This window comes from Chelonia mydas, chromosome 28, assembly GCF_015237465.2.
Source record: "Chelonia mydas isolate rCheMyd1 chromosome 28, rCheMyd1.pri.v2, whole genome shotgun sequence".
Classification (NCBI taxonomy): domain Eukaryota; kingdom Metazoa; phylum Chordata; order Testudines; family Cheloniidae; genus Chelonia; species Chelonia mydas.
Genome location: NC_051268.2, coordinates 5,267,337 through 5,291,784, shown reverse-complemented (window position 1 = coordinate 5,291,784; position 24,448 = coordinate 5,267,337). Strand labels below are relative to the sequence as shown.

The 24,448-nt window shown below is 51.7% G+C and overlaps 3 protein-coding genes and 3 non-coding genes across 18 annotated transcripts in view; 5 read left to right on the top strand and 1 right to left on the bottom strand.

The window, feature by feature from the left end:
* Positions 1 to 24,448, bottom strand: part of LOC102943236 (zinc finger protein 883) — a 2,438,435-nt gene that overhangs the window by 576,102 nt on the left and 1,837,885 nt on the right. The window lies entirely within an intron of this gene.
* Positions 1 to 24,448, top strand: part of LOC114020163 (zinc finger protein 501) — a 1,907,800-nt gene that overhangs the window by 79,466 nt on the left and 1,803,886 nt on the right. The gene's annotated exons all lie outside the window — the stretch shown is intronic.
* Positions 1 to 24,448, top strand: part of LOC119564595 (zinc finger protein 883) — a 1,467,279-nt gene that overhangs the window by 487,146 nt on the left and 955,685 nt on the right. The gene's annotated exons all lie outside the window — the stretch shown is intronic.
* On the top strand, positions 1,825 to 1,896 carry TRNAA-CGC. The gene has a single exon. It is a non-coding gene; the product is annotated as a tRNA-Ala (tRNA).
* On the top strand, positions 5,342 to 5,414 carry TRNAM-CAU. The gene has a single exon. It is a non-coding gene; the product is annotated as a tRNA-Met (tRNA).
* TRNAC-GCA lies at positions 16,556 to 16,628 on the top strand. Its single transcript has one exon. It is a non-coding gene; the product is annotated as a tRNA-Cys (tRNA).

Sequence of the window (24,448 nt, the reverse complement as noted above, 5' to 3'; positions counted from 1 at the left end):
GAGATGCAGATGTGTTGCTTGATTGTTTTTCTCATTTTAAATGTACTAGATCATTTCGATGGCAAAAATATTTGTAAAAGACCATGAAAAAGGGAAGAAACTGTGAAAATACCCAAGGGAGAGAGGGGGTTTCTGAAAGCCGGGGTAGAGATGGAGATTTTCATGAAACGGGGACAGGCCAAAGAAGGGAGCAAAGGGGGAGGTTTTTTGTGCAGTTTCATTTTAACCTCCCTCACCTCCTGGAGTCCCTAATGCCCCACCTTACCCGCAACATGTGACCTACAGCCTCCCCACTGGCAAAGCCAGCTGTGACTCCTGAGACAGCCCCACTGGTCTGGCCCTCCTCCCCCCTGCAAAAACTGCAGACCCCCCAGTGCTCCTTAACCTAGATGGATCCTCTGGCAACCAGATGTCTCTGCAGAACCGCCGTGGTTACTCTCCTGAGTGTCTGTTCAGGGACAGCTACCGACTTCTCCTGAGAATGCAGCTGAGAAATGGCTCGCCCCTCTCTAGATTCTCTCCTGTGGGCTCTGAGAAGCAGGATGGGGCGTGTGTGATAAAGTCCAGGCAACATTCCCCTTTCATCCCAGCCCTGGGACATCACCAGTTGCCACCTATCCCCTGACACAGTGAGGGATGTTTCCCACTGTCCAGGAGACAGCAGCCTTGGACCAAAGGCAACTTCAGGCTTCTTCTCTCCCCCTCCTTGGAATCAAGTTCATGTTTTTTCCAAGAGTTAAAGCAGCAAAAACCCCCAGGGTCTGGATTAATGTCACAAGTTTGCAACCTCTCCCTGGAAGACAACTTCTTAATGAGTGGAGTTAAATGAGATGAGTGGAGTTAAATCAGTTCTCAGCCTGAGTCCTTGGCTCTTAATCCTGAGGATATTGTCCCCCCGTGGGGCCATTTCCTGCCTCTCTTTCACACAGAAGGACAATTTTCTTTGCACAGATGCAGGAACATCAAGATCTTTCTCTGTCCCTTGTGCAAAGCAGGGCGTCAAATTCCAAGGAACCCTCCTCGTCTGGGATGGAAACAATGGAGAAGCAGGGGGCCCTGGGCACCTCCCGCCCTGGCCGGGAGATGTTCCCTCCCCACTTTCTTTATGCTGCTGTTGTTATTTCATGGAGTGTCTGGGATGGGGAAAAGCTGAGTTCACTCCAGGTGGAGGGAAAAAAGGACCCTGAGAATCTCAGGGCCTCAGGGAAAACCCAACCCCTGCTACCGGGATCAGTGAGGTGCTGGGGATTTGAGCAGGAAAGGGGCTGTGTGAATTGTCCAGGTGGGGAATGAATAACCATCGACACCTAGATCCACCTCACTAACCACCGACACAGGCTAATCACGCTGCAGAGAGAAGGGAAACTGGGAGCGATTCTTTGCTGTCAGCCATGGAAACAGTGACCCGAGTGCACTGCAGTGAATGTGCTGGGGAAAGCTGGACTTTACAGGCAGGTGGAAATAGCAGATCCGAGAAACGCCTGGAGCCCCCCCCACCACTTCTTCCACCAGGGTGAGGTGTTGAGCGACTCACAGCGCCCCCCAGCGCCGTTCCCTTTCAGCAGGGGCTGGCAGCTCCAGCCAGTCAATGCCGGGGAGAGGGCCAAGTGTATCTCTGCACCCTGAGTCCAGGGCAGGCCCTCTCTCTGCCCCACCTAGAGAAACCGGCCCTGCTGCAAAGTGACCCCTACGAACCAGCAGCCTCCAGGACAGAGGGTGTGGCCCTCAGAGCAGGGAATGTGTCCCCCATGCTGCCGTTAGGCCCCTGGAGGCCCTGAAAACAGGAGGGCTGTGAGTGTAACCCACCCCAAACAGCCCCCATCTGGGGATGTAGCTCAGTGGTAGAGCGCATGCTTCGCATGTATGAGGCCCTGGGTTCGATCCCCAGCATCTCCAAGTTCTCTTTTCACCCTGCTGCTTTGCTCAGGCCCAGCAGTCTCCCTGCAGGAGTTTCAGTCCTGCTCAGTGCGGGGCAGGTGCCCATTGCATGGAAGGTCTGTGGGGGTTTCTGCTCCTAAGTCACCTTGGTACTTTTAAGATTCCCACCCAATGGGCTGCTTGGGACAATGGCCTAAGGCTCTGGGAGGGAGTTTGGGTGTGGGAGGGAGAGGGAGAGGGGTTGGGCTCTGGGAGGGAGTTTGGGTGTGGGCTGTGGGTTGCGGCAGGGGGTTGGGGTACAGGAGGGAATGCAGGGTACGGGGTCTGGGCTGGGGCAGGGGGTTGGGGTGCAGGAGGGGGTGAGGGGTGCAGGCTCTTGGAGGCAGTTTGGGTGCAGGTGTGGGGTCTTGGCTGGGGCAGGGGGTTGGGTGCAGGAATGGGTGGGGTGGCCAGGTTCTGGGAGGGAGTTCAGGTGTGGGCTCTGGGCTGGGGGAGGGGGTTGGGGTGCAGGAGAGGGTGCAGGTCGGGCTCTGGGAGGGAGTTTGGGTGCAGGGGGTGGGCTCTGGGCTGGGGAAGAGGGTTGAGGTGGAGAGCAGGTGTGGGGGGAGGCCTGTGGGAGGAAGTTTGGGTGCGGGGTCCAGGTTGGGGTCGCGGGTTGGGGTGCGGGGGGGGGGTGCAGGGCACAGGCTCTGGGAGGAAGTTTGGGTGTGGGGTGTGGGCTCTGGGCTGGGGCATGGGGGTAGGGTGCAGGAGGGAGTGCAGGGGGTGGACTCTGGGAGGGAGTTTGGGTGCAGGGGGTTGGGGTCTGGGCTGGGGCTTGGGGTGCGGGAGAGAGTGAGGGGTGCAGCTCTGACCTCAGGCATCTCCCAAAAGTGACCCACACCCCCCTCTGGCAGCAGCCCCTAGGTGGGGGGGTCTCTGCCCACCGCTGCCCACAGACACCACCCCAGTAGCTCCCATTCCCACAGATGGCCGAGTCGGCCCTCGGGGTGGGGGCAGCATGTGGAGATCCCCCCACCCCCGGGGCTGCAGGGACGCACCAGCCGCTTCGGAGACCGGCACGCCACGCGGAGCGAGGGTGGGCGGGAAGCCGCCTTAGCCCCCTTGTGCTGCCGGTGACGGCGGTGGGGGTCCCTGGGCCCTTTTAAATGCCCCGGGGGCAGCAGGTGGGACCCGGGCGGGGCAGGACGCTCCCAAGGCCCTGACGTTGCTTTGCCCAGCGACGAATCGCGGAACAGGCCAGCCATGAAATGACGGCAGAGCCTGAGGAGGGAAAAGCCTCCGGGTTCGTCTGTGGGCCTTGATGCCGAACGGGAGCCGTAATTTGACTCGCTTTGTGGCTGCGGCCGGTAAAATATCAGGGCAAAGTCGTCCCAGTGATTGTGACACTGGGTTTGAGGAGGCTTTGGTCTTATGAAAATGTAACTAGCATGGTACACTCGTGTTTTTAAAGGTGGCTTCCCCAAGCAATCCCAAGTTGTCCTTCCCACAGCTGGGTGATCTCCCCAGTCTGTGGGGGAATCTCTGTGGGCCCCACTGTTAGTTCTCCAGCCTTTCTCCCTCTAACCACGCACACCCTTCCCCTCCCCGTTATCAATGCTTTACGGCGACCCCTCCCTCCCCTTATGGGATACAGACTCTCGGGGACAGAGACTGCCTGGGGCTCCTCTGTGCATGGCCCCAATGGGGAAGGAAAGGGACTGATGGGGGAGGGATGTAAGCAGAGTCAGGATGAGCTCCACCCTGACATCTGGTGGTGAGGTGTGGCAAGTTGTGGAAAAGAACTTCAGGGGCCGATCTCATTTGCATAGGCACACCCACCCCGCCTAGACTGAGGCCATAGCTGCCCAAATGGTCACATTGGCTGTTGTGGGATCCCCAGTGTCTCTGTTATTGGGGCAGGAAGAATAAATTTTATTACCCTGATTATGGGAACTGTGCTTGGAACTGTACTTGGCCTTTTGTTATGATGGAGGGACTCACCATTAACTGAGTAGCACTCGCTAGGCAAGGGACATGGGTTCCAAAACTCTGTGAATTGAGAGAGACTTGAGACAGGTATTAGTATCTGGTGGTGTGGGTCCCTTTGTGAGGGCTTGAAACACCAATTGCAGCTCTGTCTCTTTCTACTGTGGAATGATACACACAGAGCTAATTTTGGGTCTATTAAGAGTCTTGCGACTGTGCTGAATTCACTTTGGTCTTATGGTGCACCAGCATTAAGGCTCCCACTACCATGAGCTGAAATCACTGAGAGCTGTGTCAAGTAGCGGGGAGCGGAAGATCTAGAGTGCAGCGGTGTGTTCGTGGATAGGTTGGAGGAGCGTTCGTGAGACAGCGGAGCGGAGCCCTTGTGGGGCAGTCAGCTTCAGGTCACGTAAGGTGCCCCTTACCTCTTCCCCCCCCCCCCCCCCCCACACACACACAGGCACATTTTTAGCCCGACTGGGGAGTAACACTCTGCAGATGAACTTTTGAACTCTGGGGCTGGACTTTTTGGACTTTGGGTGATTTGTGGATTGCTGGACTCAAGAGACGTTTGGGTTCTGGGACTCAAGAACCCGAGGGAAAGGATGTGGCCCAATTTGCTGGGGTGGGTCTTTGCTCATGGTTTGGTTAATGAACACTAGTTGCGGTGTTTCCCCAATTTAATGCTGATGTCGTTTACCTCATGTTATTAAAGATTCTCTGCTCCACCGAGACTCTGTGCTTGTGAGAGGGGAAGTATGGGCTCTTTGAGGCGCCCAGAGGGTGTGTAAGATTTTCCCAGGTCGCTGGGTGGGGGCTCGAGCCAGTTTTGCATTTGCTTTGATGAGAGGGAACCCCTGTGTACTGAACCCGGCCCTTGCTGCTATCAACTTGGCCTGGCAGAAGGGTTACAGGAAGAAGACGGGAAGAAGAAGTCAAATGGGACTAGATGAGACTAGAGGAGATTTTCTTCCTATTAAAATGGACTGGAGTCTCATTGCTGGAAAGCCACATCTTGAGTGAGGTTTGAACTGGCAGCCTTTCAATTACCAGGCAAAGGTGCAAACCACAGAGACCGATCACGGCCGACTTCCCCACGCTGTCCAAGGAGCCCCTGCAAGGGGGCAAGTGGTTAGTGCAAAGGGCAATATTGCTGGGGTTACGAGTTCAAGCCTTCCCTGGAGCACGGGGTTTCTATTATCCAGGTAGCTTCCTCAGCTTGCGTTGTCTGATTCAGCTGGCACTACGGGTACTAGGGTCATTGAGAGGAAGTTCTGAAATGCAGAGGTTGGTGCAAAGCTTGGGACCCCCGACCAATGCTGGCATTAGCTCCGGGTGGGTTGCTCAGGGGCAGGGAGAATTGATTTCTTTGCTGCTGAGAAAGCTGCCAGGACAGGTCTGTGGGAACCAGAGCTCCCCGCTTCTTCCAGCACACGCCAGGCTCCCTCACTGCTGGAGGAGGCTCCTATAAGCACCGAGCCTAAAGCTCCTCCAAGCCTTCTTAGCGCAGCGGGCAGCGCGTCAGTCTCATAATCTGAAGGTCCTGAGTTCAAGCCTCAGAGAGGGCAACTCTTCTTGCTCCCTGCTTCAGATTTTCTAATGGAAATCATGGAAAAGGGACTAGAGCTGAGTGGTTTCTAGGCACCTCCCCATCCAACACACACCCAGAGACTTTTCTAAGGCATTCACTTTTCCTTCTCCTTTATGACTCCGGAAATGCCGATTCCTAGAAGCCCCTTTCCACAAAGCAAGCTGCGGGCTGCCAGGCTGTTGTGGGCAAGTAGCGAAAGTGATGCACAAAAAATCCAGGAGGGCCATTGCCCCCCATGCTCACCCCCCAAGCAGCTTGGACTCTTGATGACTGTGATGCTCCAATTCCACCTCCTCCGCATCCTCGACCCCCACTGGAGGCAGGCTCCTTCAACCCCTGTTCATATTCCAGACCCCAGCCGGTGCGGCATCCCTGCCCAACCACTCACCATCTGCCCCCCTGAACCAGCTGGGGGGCTGCCCCCAGGGGCAGACAGCCTATGCCGCTCCCCTCAGAGCAGCAGCCACAGCTGTTGGTGGCTAATCCCCACCTAAGGCTCGGGGGAAGGAGCTGGGGATCACTTGTTATTTCTTCCGTACGTCCAGTCTCACTGTGTTTGAACACATTTCTCCCGAAAACTGATTTACATTTAGAGCCCTTCCCCCCATTTCTGCTTTATGCCTCATTCCTGTGCAGATGTGAACGCAAAGAAACTTTTGGGGACCACTTGCAGCTACTCCCCTGAAGATTTTTTAATTCAATCATTGCTGACTCCTACCCCAATTCAGAACAGTGGATTTTTGGCCCAGGAGCTGGGCTAAAGGCAAAATAACGGGCGAAGGTTTGTTACCCCCATGCCCGGTGCTGGAATTCGCTATATTATCCCAGCACAAAGGCCGAACTATGGCTCAGAGGTTCCTTTCCCTGCAGAGAAAACGCGTTTCCCTGTAAAAGCACCCCAGCGGGGAATGGATAAACCAGCCACGTGGTGGCGCCATCCCTTCAGGGCTGGAGCTGCAGGTTCAGCCCTGCACAGGGGCTCAGTCTCTACACTGCAATTAAAAACCCCAGAGCTGGCCTGTGCCAGCTGACTCGGGCTCCCAGGGCTCAGACTATTTCATTGCAGCGTAGATGCTCAAGCTCCGGCTGCAAGCAGAGCTCTGGGTCCCTCCCATCTAGCAGACCCCAGCTGGGATGGAATTTGGGATGGGAGCAGGTTCCCCTGAGCTCACGGGGTCTTTCTGCTCTGAAACCTCCTGCATTCTCAGTAACCGTCTCATCTGAAATAGAAGCCGCCATCCTGGCAGGGAAAGGAAAGAACAGAAAGCGGAGGAGAGAAAGAGGGAATTCCTCCCCCGCAAGCTGTCTCCCTTCCACCACCCTCCTTAACTCTCATCCCATGTCACTGGGCTCCCTCTACACTGCAGCCATGGAGAGGACACCAGGGTTTGATGTGGTACAGAGCATCAGCAAGGAGATCCAGGAGAGTGTCTCTCCGGTGCTCTCCGTGATCCCCATGCTGGCACCAAGCAGGGTGGAATAGGTGGAGTAACCAGTCTGATCCCAATGCAAAGAGGTGAGGAGCAAGGAGCCTTGGCTTGCTAAACCCAGGGTTGTGAGTTCAATCCTTGAGGGGGCCATTTAGGGATCTGGGGCAAAAAAAATTGGGGATTGTGCCTGCTTTGAGCAGGGGGTTGGACTAGATGATCTCCTGAGGTCCCTTCCAACTCTGATAGTCTATGAGGAGACAGAGCCAGGAGCCACTGAGGGTGGAAGAGAGTTAGGAACATGTGTGTGGGGGATGATGGGAATTATTGGAGATGCATAGGAATACTGCAGGGGTTGGATTTTCTACATTCCCCAGCTGATAGCAAATAGCTGTGAAATTCCTGGGAAGTGTGTATGTGTGTGTGTCTCATTCCCCCTCCCCAACCCAATGGCCAGTCTATATTGAGGATAAAAACCTACTACAGCTGCTACTCTATTAGTTGATGTGGCAGACATCTGTATGGTGGATCTAAAGACCCTGCTTTGCTGATCACACACTGGCTGGTCAACACAGCTGATCAGAATGGAATTTCTATTTGTTCAATTTTCCTTTCTAAAAAACTAGAGTAAATGCCATATAAAAATGTCCATCCCCTTTTCTAGATTTAATTTGCTGGGTCTGAGAAGGCAGCCTTTGTCTCACGAGAAGAATCGGCAGTGCTGTCGGTCAGTGCTGGATGGGCAGTGAGCCCAAATGCTTCTCACTCGGCTTCTCTTCCACAGTAATCTGTCTGCCCTTCTCTTTCCTCATCCAGCCAGCCCCAGACTAGATTGCCTCAGAGACAAACAAGGGCTCTTTGTCCCGTGACAAACCTACAGCTCTTAGTGGTCCTAAGAAACCCAACAAGAGGAGGAAAACCAGCAGGGTTCAAGGGGGACACCTCTCTCAAAGGTCTGTGTGATCTGTGCTTGAGGACTGGTTGTTTCCAAGCCCATGTTTAACCATCCCCGATGCATTGTGAACCTGGGCTTACATGTGTTTGACTCTGGTCTCACAGTCGTGTTACATGTCCACCCCCATCAGCGATCCCTCTATTTGAGGATGATGTCTTGCATGGATTTACATATGGGTCCTGCGATGACTCAGGAGTCCGAGCCTGGAACCACAGACCCCAGGGGTGGCAGATTTGTAGAAATTTTGGTGGTGCCCAGAACCCACCCCTGCCCAAACTCTTCCCCCCACCTGCCTAAGGCTCTGGGAGGGAGTTTGGGTGGGGGAGGAGATATGGGGCAGGGGACTGGAGTGCAGGAGGGGTGTGGGGTTCAGGCTCTGGGAGGGAGTTTGGGGATGGGAGGGGGTGCAGAGGGAGGGGGTGCAGGTTCTGGGAGGGAGTTTAGGGATGGGAGGGGGTGTGGAGGAAGGGGGTGCAGGGGTGAGAGCTGTGGGGTGAGGTTGGGGATGAGGGGTTCACAGTGCAGGAGGGGGCTCAGGTCTGGGACTCGGGGTTGGGGTGCTGGGGGGGCGCAGGCTCTGGGGTGGGGCAGGGCCAGGGATGAGGAGCTTGGGGTGCAGACAGGCCGCTTCAGGGCTAGGGTCAGAGAGAATTCCCCCACTCCGCTCCCCTCCTTCAGCAATGAGCTCTGGCTGAGGGATCCCTCCTCGTCCCTCCCCCCCCAGCACACTCACCTTGCACCACTGTCACTGCACATGCTCCTAGGGCCAGGGCCAGGAAGCCCCCTCGCCTCCCCTATGGTGGGTATCGGGGGGGGGGTCTGCCATCATGTGTGGCCTCCCCTGCTGCTGCCCCTCACCGTAGCCTCACGGGGGGTGGGGGATGGGGCTGCCCCTTGCCCAGCGTGGGGCAGGAGCGGTGGCTGTGGGAGGAGGGGGGGTCAGATTACAGGCCAGACACTCACCGAAGCCCCAGCAGCTGCTCAGGTGAGTGACGGCCACTGTAGAGGATCGGGTCTCCCGGGGGGCCAAGGGGGGGCTGCCAAGCACGTGTGGTGTGTGCCTCCTCCCTGTCCTGAGTGCTCAGGCTGCTGCCAGCCTCTCTCGTCGCCATGCAGGCAGGGGAGAGCCGCCCGCCGCTTTCATTCCAGCAGGGACACTCCAGGGTGGGGGACGCTCTGGGGGGGGGGGGCGGCAGGTGGGGGCCGGGGCCCACTCGAGGCAGAGCCGGGGGAGAGGCCAAGCTGCAAATATTGGCGGAGCAGGGTCCCCAGCTCTGGATACTCCTGGAGCATGGGCACCATGGGCCCATATAACTCGCCGTCTATGCCCGCGGTAGGTGCAGACATTTCCTGGCAGGTCAGATGCCCGCTGGGAGAAAAATTTCTTTTTTCTCCTTTTATCTCTCTTTTCGGCTTCCGGGTCAAGGCGCTTCTCCTCGAAGCAGGCCACTTGCCTGCGGGAGGATGTGGCGCCGTTGAGGTCAATTGGTGGCTTGCTCCTCCCAACTTGTGAATAGGTGACCAGTTAGCAAGTGTGAAAAACTGGTGGGTGGTAATAGGCACCTGTCAAGGTTCCTTCCCCACTCTGAACTCTAGGGTACAGATGTAGGGACCTGCATGAAAACCTCCTAAGCTTACTTTTACCAGCTTAGGTTAAAACTTCCCCAAGGTACAAATTAATTTTACCCTTTGCCCCTGGATTTCCACTGCCACCACCAAACTTTACCTGGGTTTACTGGGAAACGTAGTTTGGACATGTCTTTCCCCCCAAAATCCTCCCAACACTTGCACCCCACTTCCTGGGGAAGGTTTGGTAAAAATCCTCACCAATTTGCATAAGTGACCACAGACCCAAACCCTTGGATCTTAGAACAATGAAAAAGCATTCAGTTTTCTTACAAGAAGACTTTTAATAGAAATAGAAGTAAATAGAGGTAAAGGAATCACCTCTGTAAAATCAGGATGGTAGATACCTAACAGGGTAATTAGATTCAAAACATAGAGAATCCCTCTAGGCAAAACCTTAAGTTACAAAAAAGACACACAGACAGGAATAGTCATTCTATTCAGCACAGCTCTTTTCTCAGCCATTTAAAGAAATCATAATCTAACACATACCTAGCTAGATTACTTACTAAAAGTTCTAAGACTCCATTCCTGTTCTGTCCCCAGCAAAAGCAGCATACAAACAGACCCAGATCCTTTGTTTTTCTCCCTCCTCCCAGCTTTTGAAAGTATCTTGTCTCCTCATTGGTCATTTTGGTCAGGTGCCAGCGAGGTTACCTTTAGCTCCTTAACCCTTTACAGGTGAGAGGATTTTTCCTCTGGCCAGGAGGGATTTTAAAGGGGTTACCCTTCCCTTTATATTTATGACAGCACCTATAAAAGACAAAGCCCCAGATATCAGGACTGTCCTTGTACTGTCAGGACATCTGGTCACCCTACTTGGGATGGCCATGGCAGTTTTCTTGAGAGACGCCTTCAGGGCGTGCTAGACGCCTGCAGGTGTTTTCTTTGACCGTGGGCCAGCTGGTGCACCGGCAGCGACCGCATGGTCCTGACAAGCAGGCAGTCTGGGGCCCAGTGGCAGGGAAAGTCCGAGACGACTGGAGATCCCAACTCGCTGCAGCCGGCACCCGCTTTCACAGTGGTTGGGATCCAACGATCCTCTTCTGCCTGATCCACCACTGAGGACTTGTGGGGGTCGTGTTACATGCCCACACTGCACTACGCAGCCATTCTGACTTGGATCGGCCGCTTGACCTGCCTCCCCGCTGTGCAATGACAGGGACTGGGCTCGGGATTCATAGATTCATAGATACTAAGGTCAGAAGGGACCATTATGATCATCTAGTCTGACCTCCTACACAACGCAGGCCACAGAATCTCACCCACCACTCCTGCGAAAAACCTCTCACCTATGTCTGAGCTATTGAAGTCCTCAAATTGTGGTTTAAAGACTTCAAGGAGCAGAGAATCCTCCAGCAAGTGACCCGTGCCCCATGCTACAGAGGAAGGCGAAAAACCTCCAGGGCCTCTTCCAATCTGCCCTGGAGGAAAATTCCTTCCAGACCCCAAATATGGCGATCAGCTAAACCCTGAGCATATGGGCAAGATTCATCAGCCAGATCCTACAGAAAATTCTTTTCTGGGTAACTCAGATCCCACCCCATCTAACATCCCATCACAGGCCATTGGGCCTATTTACCATGAATATTTAATTACCAAAATCATGTTATCCCATCATACCATCTCCTCCATAAACTTATCGAGTTTAATCTTAAAGCCAGATAGATCTTTTTCCCCCACTGCTTCCCTTGGAAGGCTGTTCCAAAACTTCACTCCTCTGATGGTTAGAAACCTTCGTCTAATTTCAAGTCTAAACTTCCTGGTGGCCAGTCCTCCCTAGCTGTGTCCTAGGACCTGGGTCCTGAGTGCCTGCTGACCCAAGTCGGACTGATATGTGTCTGCACACACTGGGGGCTTGGGCTCAAACCTGAGTTGGATCCCATGCTTAGTGTGCAGAGTAGACCCACTCATGCCAGTCTCAGGCCAGGCCCCTGCAGAGAGGGTTTCATTGCCTAGTTACCTGGTGACCTGGGAAACCCACAGTCCCTTTGTGATGTCAAACTGACTGGGGAGGTTTTGAAGCCCAGGTGAACTGCCCAGGGAGGGGGAACAGGAAGAGCTGGGGGCTGCCGGGATCTTCTTGGGTTTTTGAAATTTAAGTGACACCTTGACAACATGTTACCCATAGATCTGGGCACTAAGCCCTCCTTCTTGGGAAAGGAATCTGTGCAGATGGAGAGTGGAAGAATGGATGGGGTGTGAATGGACACACACATGGGCAGGACCCATGGAGAGGAAAGAGGTCTCATCTGTACATGAGGCAGGTTGAATGGGAAATGAAATGGCCCTTTACTCATCGAAGCCTACAGCAAAACTAGAGTTTGTTACTAGAAGAAATTCAGAGCAAGGGGGAGGAGTTAACAATAAAGCAAAGGGCTACAAGGAAAACAACATTCACTCTCTGGGGCCTGGAAAGGGAAGAAATCTGCTAACGTCTTCCTGTGAGTTGTCCTTTCACCAAGCCAGAGCTTCACCAAGCAAAGCTGAGTCCGAGTGTGTGTGTTCCAGCGCTCTTTTCTGGTCAAGCTGGGGGTGCAGTGATGGGCTTGAGAGGCTCCCTGCCACACGTAGGGCAGCGAGAACCACTCCTCCTTTGTGGCCAAACCCAGGGCGTGATTGATGGCTTTGGAGGCGGGGGTTGGGCTGGCTGTGAGCAACTGGGATCCAGGAAGACCCCGCCTGCCCTTCTGAGGGCCAAACCCGTGGAGGTGTGGTTGGCTGCTGGGAGGTAGAATCCTGTGCCTGCCTCTTGGAGAAGAAGTTGGGTTGTGGATGGAAGGAAAAGAAGCAACGGTGAGACTAAGTGGGCTCCTTTCTGGCCAAGATGGTGCGCTGTGGCGGGCTTGGGAGTTGCCTGCGAGCTGTGGGTGGACTTGTTCCAGTGAGAACCACTGCTCCTTTCTGGCCTACTTGGGGGCACCACTGATGGCTTGGAAGTGGGGGCGGAGGGCTGGGTTTGAGCGAATGGGATCCAGGAAGCCCCAGCCTGCTCCTCCAGGGGCCAAGTCTTCCGCTTCTCTCCTGCCTTGGGGAATCCAGCCTTAAGGCTGCCCAGCACGTGCTGCAGCTCGAGCATTAAGCCTTCCTGTGTGGTCTGTACTGTAGAGGACCCTGAACCCATGTAGGGTACCTCTGGGGGGAAATCCCAGCCGGAAAGAATTGTGGCCACCAGGTCAACCCATTAAGTCGAATGGGGCGAGCTGGAGGCCTAGTGACTTGGTAAGCTGGGCCAGCAGGTCAAGCCGATTTCCCCGCATGTGGGGGAGGTGGCTGCTGACGTTCACCCTTCCCGCTCCCTGTGCTCCTGCACCCCAAAATCCCTGTCAGCCAGCAAGACAAGCCAGGAGCCCAGAGAGAGGAGGCAAAGACGTGGCCGGAGCCTCCTCTGGTGAGGATGCCTCTGTCCACCTCTGCTTTGCTGCTGGGCCCCAAGTCCCTGGCAGCCAGTATGTGAAGCAGGGAGAGCAGGGTGGGGCGGCAAGTGGTGCCAGGACTCTTGCTGCCAGGGTCTAGCTGCCCAACTCCCTCCCCGTGCCGCTGGGCCCCAGTCGCCTTCAGCCACCAGGTAACCCAGGAACTAAGTTGGGAATGGGGTGAGGAAGCAAGTCAAGCTGAGCAAGGCAGGCAAAAGTTCATCTTGCCTTCGTGGGTGCTCGCAATGATGCCCTTTTTGTGTGCCATGGCTGACAAAAATGTCCCAGACAGAGAAGCAGCAGGCCAAAAAGGTGCTCTGGCGGTGCCAAAGTAGCTCAGTGGGGAGAGCATTAGACTGAAGCTCTGGAGATCCCTGGTTTAATCCCAGGCTTCAGTGTATACTTTGGTTCCTTTTTGTGCAGCGGTGGTCTGTTTTCTGGAAGCTCAGCATTGCCTTTACCCACCATGAGTCCCTCATTTCAGGCTCCCCAGCGGGAAAAGACAGCGGGGGCTTGTGCACCGAGTTGGCCCACCTGAGCTTTCTTTCTTCACTTGCTCTTTCTCGGCAAGGGGAAGAAAAAGAAGCTCTCCTTCAAGCAAGAATCACAAGGGTGATGTAAGGATGACTTCCTGGGAGCTGGCTCCGGTCCTTTGCTCTACCAGCTGACCTATCGAAGGGCTGCCACCACTTTCTCCAGGTTCGCCCATCGGTGTGTGCCAGGACGAGTGCCAGCCAAGTGGATGGAATTTAAAGGGGGGGCAGAGCACTGGGACAGAGTTTCTGTATTGTAATGGTTATCACATTTGCCTCACATGCAAAAGGCCCCGGGTTCAAAACTGGGCAGAAACATGGTGGCTTACTTTTCCCAGCTCCTCTAGCTGTCCAGCAAGGCTCCTCCTTCTACCACTGGCCTGTCCCTGGGATAACCCCAATCCCTGCAGGACAGAGGGTGGTGAAATGAGCTGAGAAAGCACCTTTGCATCAGCCTAGGAAAGCTAGAGGATCTAGGCCAGTCGCCTTGTGGAGCCTTGTGGCTTGGCCTCCTCTTCCGTTGGAGGTTGGCCTACGGAGGCCGGCTCTTCCTGATGGCCTCTTTGCTGGACTTGCCAAAGGAGGAAGTGAGGCAGAAATGGGGCAAAAGAGGAAAGTCATGCTGAGGAAGGCAGGGCAGAAGCTAAGCGGCTAAGTGCTGCTAAGTGGGGTTAGTAGAACATCACCATTCGTTCTGCCAAAGCCTGGGGAGGTGAAGTTGGCTGCTGGGACGTAGAATCCTGTGCCTGCCGCTTGGCTTCCCAGTGATGGCTACTTGCAGCCCAGGAGAAGAAGCAGGGTTCTGGGTGGAAGGCAATAAGCAATAGTCGTCTGAGTGGGCTTCTTTCTGGCCAAGATGGTGTGCTATGTTGGGCTTGGGAGTTGCCTGCGAGCTGTGGGTGGACTTGTTCCAGTGAGAACTGATGGTCCTTTCTGGCCAACCTGGGGGCACCAGTGACAGCTTGTGACATGGCAGGGGGCTGGCTTTGAGTGAATGGGATCCAGGAAACCCCAGCCTGCCCCTCAGGGCCCAAGTCCACTGCTTGCCTCCTGCGTTGTGACATCCGGATTTTAATCTTCCTAGCATGTGCTGTGGCAAGTGTATTAAGACTTCCTTGTTGGCCTGCTTGTTGCCAAAGTAGCTCAGTTAGGATTGCATTAGACTGAGGAGCTGAAGGTTTCTCGCCTGGATCCAGGCTTTAGCACACCCCTTCACCCTGGGCATGTAGTGCTGGGCTTTCTTCTGGGTGTGGAGCTGTGCCTTGAACTCACGAGTTTTCCGAATTTCAGAGGCAACACTTGCAGAGGGTGGTATGTGGGGTCACGTGCCCCACCTGGGTTAGCATCCCTGCTACATCATGTGGTCCTGCCAGGCTCCCTCCCTGCACAGCAGCTGCTGGAGGGGGAAGTGGAGAGGGGCTGCGTTTGCTGCTTCCCTTCCCTGCCTTGTTCACACCTGGGAGGGGCTGTTAATCCTAATGGGGTGGGGCTGAACCTTGAAATTGTGCCCTTCCCCTTCCTTCGGGAGACACCAGTCATCTGTGCCTGGTTTCCACTTCCTCAGCCAGAGGAACAAGTGGTATTCTGCACCAGAGTGGCCAGCCCTTACTTTCTTTCTCGTGAAGGGGAGGGAAAAAGAACCGCTTTTTCAAACCCCCGTCCTGCCGTTGACCGAGGTGTGACTTTCTAAGTTCCTGCTACAGTGGAGGATTCAGAGTTAGTGGGACCCCAAGTGCAGCTTCATTTCGGGGGGCCCCCTCGGGACCCATCCAAGAAAAAGAACGTTCTCTCCTATCTCCCCCCATTTTTCATTTTTTTTCTTCATCCTTCTCCTATATTATAAGTAGTGGGAAGTAAATGAACATAAAGTGAGGTACCTTGATTGGGACAGGGCGTTGGGGTGCAGGAGGGGTTGCGGGGGTCAGGCAGGAAGCAGTTTGGGTGGTGGATGTGAGCTCTGGGCTGGGACAGGGGGTTGGGGTGTGGGCGGGGGGGGAGGAGTGTGGGCTCCAGGAGTAAGTTTGGGTGTGGGCTGGGACAGAGGATTGGGGTGGGGGGGTTGAGAAGTGTGGGCTCTGGGAGGAAATTGGGTGCAGGGTGCGGGCTGTGCACTGGGGCAGGGGGTTGGGGGTGCAGGAGGGAGTCAGGGGGGTGGCACTTATCTTGGGCAGCGTGGCTCACGAAATGACCCCTCCAGCAGCGACTCCTAGGTGGGGGGGCAGGGGGTCTCCGTGCACCGCTGCCTGCATGCTCTGCCCCCACAGCTGCTATTGGCCGCAGTTTCTGGCCAATGGGAGCTGCAGAGTTGGTGCTAGGGATGGGGGCAGCGCATGGAGACGCACCCCGCAGGGGATGCAGGGACATGCCGGCCACTTCTGGGAGCGGCGCGGCATGGCGGGAGGGAGGCAGAGTGGGCAGGGAGCTACCTTAGCGCTGCTGGCACGTCTCTGCACACCCGTTTGGGGGAGGGGAATTCACTCTTTTGACCACAGGGCAGCAGAAACTGTCTCTGAAACCGCAATTCACGGTGTTAAGGGGCTGGCTACTGAAGAAAATGTGCCCGGCCCTGCGACACTTTTTAACCAAACACAAGTAAAAATGACTAAACTAATTTCAGGAGACAATATGAAGGCAAGGACAAAACCCTTTCTTAAAGAAATTATTTGCACTGCTTAGCAGAGTTATATAGCAACTACCATAACAAGTCTCTCGAGAACATTAAAAAACAAAGAGAGAAAGTTGCCCAAACTTATTCATAATAAACTTCTAACTGTTGATCAGAGTATAATAGAACAGTCGTGAATTGGCAATGTGTCAAATTGCGAAAACAAATTCCCTGTTAGGACCAGACACAATCTGGGGTCAGTCACAGTGCATCCTAATGTTATTCCAAACAGTCTTGTTCACTGTCCGGTTACCCATATTGAATGCAGACACAGAAATATTAGATAAATTGGTTACTGTCCATTCAGCAGGTTAATTTCTACTTATTTATATTTACTGAAGATGCTCTAAGCTGATGGGAGAGAGCTCGCCCGTCCGTGTAGCTAATCCACCTCCCTGAGAGACGGTAGCTGTGTCAGCGGGAGAAGCAATGTCGGTGGGTGTGCAAGCTGTGGGGTCTACATGTATCTATAAAGTGTAATCGGCTATGATCATCAGGGGGCCGTAGCTCAGTGGTAGAGTGTTTGACTGCAGATCAGGTTGTCCTTGGTTCAAATCCAAGTGTCCCCTTAGAAACCCGATCCTTTAACAAAAAATTTTGCACATCCATTTCCATTATGTTAGTTCCACTGAATGGGGATGCTTGAAATGAATGGAAACACTCAACGTTTTCCTGTGCAAATGCATAAAAACTGAGCAAACAGGTCCCTCAGCTGAAATCTGTCCCAATCCTCTAAGTGTCTTGTTTATGTTTTCATCAATTAAACGAAGGTATAATATCAATGCACATTTGCAGGTTCTTGGTCTGCCTGGGCTACAATGTTCAAAAGAAAAAGAACCACATCCACTTGGGAGGAATGGACTAGTTTGTGTTACATTCGGTAAGTAAGTTGCCAGTGGGACTGAAAACTCTACGGGAGGTGGACAGGAACCTCTTACAAAAATGAAATAACCAAGATTTACCAAAAAAGAAAAGGAGGACTTGTGGCACCTTAGAGATGAACAAAGCCAGTCCTTGCCTACAGACAGCCCCCCAAGCTGAAGCGAATACTCACCAGCAACCACACACCACACAACAGAACCACTAACCCAGGAAACTATCCTTGCAACAAAGCCCGTTGCCAACTGTGCCCAATATCTATTCAGGGGACACCATCCCAGGGCCTAATAACATCAGCCACACTATCAGAGGCTCGTTCACCTGCACATCTACCAATGTGATATCTGCCATCATGTGCCAGCAATGCCCCTCTGCCATGTACATTGGCCAAACCGGACAGTTTCTATGTAAAAGAATAAATGGACACAAATCAGACGTCAAGAATTATAACATTCACAAACCAGTCGGAGAACACTTCAATCTCTCTGGTCACGCGATTACAGACATGAAAGTTGCAATATTACAACAGAAAAACTTCAAATCCAGACTCCAGCGAGAGACTGCTGAATTGGAATTAATTTGCAAACTGGATACAATTAACTTAGGCTTGAATAGAGACTGGGAGTGGCTAAGTCATTATGCAAGGTAATCTATTTCCCCTTGTTTTTTCCTACTCCCCTCCCCCTTCCTCAGACGTTCTTGTTAAACCCTGGATTTGTGCTAGAAATGGCCCACCTTGATTATCATACACCTTGTAAGGAGAGTGATCACTTTACATAAGCTATTACCAGCAGGAGAGTGGGGTGGGGGGAGAGCAAACCTTTTGTAGTGATAATCACCCATTTTTTCATGGTTTGTGTGTATAAAAACGTATTCTGTATTTTCCACAGTATGCATCCGATGAAGTGAGCTGTAGCTCACGAAAGCTTATGCTCAAATAAATTGGTTAGTCTCTAAGGTGCCACAAGTCCTCCTTTTCTTTTTATTCGAACATAAGCTTTTGTGAGCTACAGCTCACTTCATCGGATGCATTCAGTGGAAAATACAGTGGGGAGATTTATATACACAGAGAACATGAAACAATGGGTGTTACCATACACACTGTAACCAGAGTGATCAGGTAAGGTGAGCGATTACCAGCAGGAGAGCGGGGGGAGGGGGGCGGGGGGGAACTTTTGTAGTGATAATCAAGGTGGGCCATTTCCAGCAGTCTGAGAAACGGGGTGGGTGGGGGGAATAAACATGGGGAAATAGTTTTACTTTGTGCAATGACCCATCCACTCCCAGTCTGTATTCAAGCCTAAGTTAATTGGATCCAGTTTGCAAATTAATTCCAATTCAGCAGTCTCTCCTTGGAGTCTGTTTCTGAAGTTTTTTTGTTGAAGAATTGCAACTTTTAGGTCTGTAATCGAGTGACCAAAGAGATTGAAATGTTCTCCGACTGGTTTTTTGAATGTTATAGTTCTTGATGTCTGATTTGTGTCCATTTATTCTTTTACATAGAGACTGTCCAGTTTGGCCAATGTACATGGCAGAGGGGCATTGCTGGCCCATGATGGCATATATCACATTGGTAGATGTGCAGGTGATAGTGTGGCCGATGTGATTAGGCCCTATGATGGTGTCCCCTGAATAGATATGTGGACACACCTGGCACCGGGCTTTGTTGCAAGGATAGGTTCCTGGGTTAGTGGCTCTGTTGCGTGGTGTGTGGTTGCTGATGAGTATTTGCTTCAGGTTGGGGGGCTGTCTGTAAGCAAGGTGTGGCCTGTCTCTCAAGATCTGTGAGAGTGATGGGTCGTCCTTCAGGATAGGTTGTAGATCCTTGATAATGCGTTGGAGAGGTTTTAGTTGGGGGCTGAAGGTGATGGCTAGTGGCGTTCTGTTATTTTCTTTGTTGGGCCTGTCCTGTAGTAGGTAACTTGTGGGTACTCTTCTGGCTCTGTCAATCTGTTTCTTCACTTCAGCAGTTGGGTATTATAGTTCTAAGAACACTTGATAGAGATCTTGTAGGTGTTTGTCTCTGTCTGAGGGGTTGGAACAAATGCGGTTGTATCGTAGAGCTTGGCTGTAGACAACGGATCATGTGGTGTGGTCTGGATGAAAGCTGGAGGCATGTAGGTAGGAATAGCGGTCAGTAGGTTTCCGGTATAGGGTGGTGTTTATGTGACCATTATTTATTAGCACCGTAGTGTCCAGGAAGCGGATCTCTTGTGTGGACTGGTCCAGGCGGAGGTTGATGGTGGGATGGAAATTGTTGAAATCATGGTGGAATTCCTCCAGGGCTTCTTTTCCATGGGTCCAGATGATGAAGATGTCATCAATGTAGCAAAAGTAGAGTAGGGGCGTTAGGGGACGAGAGCTGAGGAAGCGTTGTTCTAAGTCAGCCATAAAAATGTTGGCATACTGTGGGGCCATGTGAGTACCCATAGCAGTGCCGCTGATCTGAAGGTATACATTGTCCCCAAATGTGAAGTAGTTATGGGTGAGGACAAAGTCACAAAGTTCAGCCACCAGGTTTGCCGTGACATTATCGGGGATACTGTTCCTGAAGGCTTGTAGTCCATCTTTGTGTGGGATGTTGGCGTAGAGGGCTTCTACATCCATAGTGGCCAGGAGGGTGTTTTCTGGAAGATCATCGATGGATTGTAGTTTCCGCAGGAAGTCAGTGGTGTCTCGAAGATAGCTGGGAGTTCTGGTAGTGTAGGGCCTGAGGAGGGAGTCTACATAGCCAGACAATCCTGCTGTCAGGGTGCCAATGCCTGAGACGATGGGGCGCCCAGGATTTCCAGGTTTATGGATCTTGGGTAGCAGATAGAATACCGCTGGTCGGGGTTCCAGGGGTGTGTCTGTGCGGATTTGTTCTTGTGCTTTTTCAGGGATTTTCTTGAGCAAATGCTGTAGTTTCTTTTGATAACCCTCAGAGGGTAATGGTGTAGATTTACCAAACTACCTGTTACACATTCAAACCTTTCTTTGTGCACACAATATAAATTGCGGCTCTAATAAATGGCTACTTTCTTTTAACACAGATCGTTGTTCCTTGTGACTGTCAGATGCCTTCCAATGGCAGCTGTTGAAAGATAGTGTGTTTCTAGTTCATGATCACCAGCAGAGTCTCTGTAAATTTACCAACCATAGAGCTGGTTGTGTCTGCATCTAAGTAACCGCAGAGTTAGTGTAGGACCAGATCGTTAATTGCACAGTCTCACTTCTCCAATCTCACTTTCTGGTCTCATTGATCACTTGGGTAGAAACAGGAATGGTTTGGTGGTTTTGTTTTTTGTTTTTTTCTCCCTTCATTTTCTCCTAAGGAATGTGTGATCTTGAGCGTGTTATTTTACGTTCCCTGTGGGTCAGGATAATACCATCTCCTTGAAATAGGTGGGGAAGTGGCCTGTTTGAATAACCTAAAATAAAGGAGCGTTTGTAAAGCAGTTTCTCTTTTAAATATGTTGGGATAAAAATAGTAAATTCCACTGTCAGACACGAGCACAATAGAAACTTTAAGTTACTGAGCATAAAATCAACTATTATTTATGGGGCCAGGATCAATTAACTACCGAAGAAACAAACTCTTGGGAAGTAGCTGTAATTTGTCCCCAAACCTTTCTTTGTTCTCATATGCGATCAGGGATTTTCTTCTAGAGGGCAGAGTTAAGGTTATCTGGCATGTACCGTCGCTCTGTATTCCCTGTTCTTCCAGAGTTTGAGTTTTACCAAAGTCGATGTTCTGGAAGGGTAAGAGATAGTCACAGTCAAAGTTAACTCTGTATTAACAAAGCTATTGTTAGTGACAAATAATGAGACTAATCCCTCACTGAGGTAATTCCACTGATTTCAAAGTACTCTTTCCCCATTTCCAGTTCCAAAAAAAAATAAGCAAATTAAAACAACTTGAGAACTAAAATGCTGTGAGAAAGTGGAAGTTTTAGTAGCTCAAATAATTCAGTTTCTTCTGTCTTGTGCATGTGTAAAAGGCAAAACACATGAATTTATACACACATCTTTCTTAACTTCTTTAAATATCGTGTCGTGCGTTAACTATATCAAGTGGGTTGTTCGATGCAATGAGGTTTCCACGCATTGCCCAAAGCGTATTTGTCATATTATTTAAATGGCCACAACTCACTGAGCATAAAATTGTGTATTTCATGCTGTGAACTGTAGCTCAAATTAATAGGTTTATTTTCTCTCTCTGTGGGTGAGGCTGAAATTTAGTGATGCTGAAAATGTTCCCTTCTCTCCCCAGAACTTCCTTGGAATCACCTTCCCTTTGTAGATTAGTCTGCCCCTGTTTCTCTATGAGGAAAATATTGTTTCAATGAAAAAAAACAATTTTTTTAATTCAAGGGACTGAGACAGAATGGCCACATGATGGTGACACAACGTCAGGAATGCAAAGCAACAGGCTCCTGGTTTGCACATTGATGGTGACAAGGGATTGAATTCGACTCCTCTCTTTTCATAGACACATTTGTTTAATTCTCTGACTCCAAGCACAAGTTTAAATGCATTCCCAGAGCTGATGAAAGGGGACTTTGTGACTGATTTCACTTGTCCACCAGTGCAGTGTTTAGTGGTATAAATAGCACCATGGGCTGGACAAGGAAAATGGAGACAGACCCTGAGCTGCCAGCAAACCCTGGTTTCCCAGCTGCAATTGGATACGCTGCACATCTGCAGTGATGGTGTAAATAGCCCAGCACGGCCCTTGTGGGGTTTTGTGCCTGGCATAGTGGTTCTGGTAGAAATGCTGATGCCATTAATGGCTGCATGGTGCTATGGCATGATAGCCACATACCCTAAGGCAACAGGGGGCTCATTCCACCCCCAGCTGTGATGCAGGGAGTGGGGAGTTAGTTTCACATGCCTCTTTTCAGGCTGTAATCTGGGGCACCCTGCTCTGTGGGGGGGATCCGGGCAGCTTAGGCTCAGGGCTGGAACAGTCGCCTGATTTAGGCGATGGGCGCATGGTTCCCGACACTCGGATGTCTCAATCTGTCTCTCCCAAAGCCTCAGGCCCCAGGGGAGTCTCCTGCACTGCCTCAGCTCCTTTCACACTCTCTGGAGAGGAGCAGCAGCCCGGGTCCAGGTTAAGTTGTGGGGCTCTAGGTGAGTGGCAGAAGCTTTGGGAGCTGAGAATTTGCCTGAGACCTCAGGGACAGAGTGTGAGGTAGGATCCCAGGCATCTCTATGAAAGTAGCAGAACAGAGTTTACTTGCGATGGGAAGTGAATTGAGAGTGTCTCCAGGGTGTGTATAGATGTATTGCTCTGGTTAGAAACTGTGGCTTAAAGGCCATTCACACTGGGAGCAGGATTCAAACCTGAGCAGGAGAAAGCTTTAGCAAAGCTTTTGACACTGTCTCCCACAGTATTCTTGCCAGCAAGTTAAAGAAGTATGGGCTGGATGAATGGACCATAAGGTGGATAGAAAGCTGGCTAGATTGTCGGGCTCAACGGGTAGTGATCAATGGCTCCATGTCTAGTTGGCAGCCGGTGTCAAGTGGAGTGCCCCAGGGGTCGGTCCTGGGGCCGGTTTTGTTCAATATCTTCATAAATGATCTGGAGGATGGTGTGGATTGCACCCTCAGCAAGTTTGCAGATGACACTAAACTGGGAGGAGTGGTAGATATGCTGGAGGGTAGGGATAGGATACAAAGGGACCTAGACAAATTAGAGGATTGGGCCAAAAGAAATCTGAGGAGGTTCAACAAGGACAAGTGCAGAGTCCTGGACTTAGGATGGAAGAATCCAATGTACCGCTACAGACTAGGGACTGAATGGCTCGGCAGCAGTTCTGCAGAGAAGGATCTAGAGGTGACAGTGGACGAGAAGCTGGATATGAGTCAACAGTGTGCCCTTGTTGCCAAGAAGGCCAATGGCATTTTGGGATGTATAAGTAGGGGCATAGCCAGCAGATCAAGGGACGTGATCGTCCCCCTCTATTCAACACTGGTGAGGCCTCATCTGGAGTACTGTGTCCAGTTTTGGGCTCCACACTACAAGAAGGATGTGGAAAAATTGGAAAGAGTCCAGCGGAGGGCAACAGAAATGATTAGGGGACTGGAACACATGAATTATGAGGAGAGGCTGAGGGAACTGGGGATGTTCAGTCTGCAGAAGAGAAGAATGAGGGGGGATTTGATAGCTGCTTTCAACTACCTGAAAGGGGGTTCCAAAGAGGATGGCTCTAGACTGTTCTCAGTGGTAGCTGATGACAGAACAAGGAGTAATGGTCTCAATTGCAGTGGGGGAGATTTAGGTTGGATATTAGGAAAAACTTTTTCCCTAGGAGGGTGGTGAAACACTGGAATGCGTTACCTAGGGAGGTGGTGGAATCTCCTTCCTTAGAAGTTTTTAAGGTCAGGCTCGACTAAGCCCTGGCTGGGATGATTTAATTGGGGATCGGTCCTGCTTTGAGCAAGGGGTTGGACTAGATACCTCCTGAAGTCCCTTCCAACCCTGATATTCTATGATTCTATGAAACCCATGGGATTTCCAGTTTAACACCTTAAACACTCGGCGATCACAGCTGGGACTCCATTGAAGCCACAGTGCCAGAGAATCTGGCAAATAATCACAATGCCCAGGCTTGAAGTCATCTGAAATACGGAATTCAAACAGCAAATCTGCCTCCCAAAGCACAGAGGGAATCTGGGGTCTGTTCTCTTTGCTTAGCCATCTGCAGTAGCACAGAGAGGTCTTTTAAAGGTCTCCCCTCCCACAACTGGGGAAAGGGAAAGAATTCTTAGCTTCTAGCTTGATGTGAAGGAGGATGTCTGCGCCATAGGGCCATGGCCTGGCCTTTGCTAGAGAAACCAGTGATACATGGAAACAGGGTAAGAAAAACATTTCCTGGAGTCAATAATTGACCCCCTGGAATAGCAGCAGTATTGAGTAACTGGAAATGTCTCACAAGAGGACCTAGAGCATTGGTACAGTAGCAGAAGTCTTATGTACAGCACGGGAGATCAAGGTCTGTGTTCTGGCTAATAAAGGGCTTTTTTTTAATCACCTCAAAATTTCAGTCGATAAATTCAGCCCCAAACTGTTTCTGGTGGGGAGAGTGGTTGGGTTTACTTTGGCTTTGATTTATTTTGTTTTGTTTTTCTCATTTTAAATGACCTTGATCATTTTGACGGGAAAAGTGTTTGTACGAGGCCAAGGAAAAATTGGAAAAGTTAGAAACCTGCATGGGAGTCTCTGAGTCCCTTGGCGAAGGCTAAGATTTAGCCATGGATATTTTTAGTAAAAGTCATAGACAGGTCACAGGCAACAACCAAAAATTCACAGCCCGTGAACGGTCCATGACTTTTCCTATAAATACCCATTACTAAATCTCTGCTCCTGGGCCCGAGTGCTCTGGGGGGCCCCTGCTCCTGTCGTGGGGCTGACTCCTGGGGCTGTTGCTGTGAGGACGCGGGCACCACTCTCCAGACGGCCCCTGGGGTCACTGCTCCGGCCACCCCCTGGACCGCTGCTGCTCAGGAGGTCCCTGGGGCACCC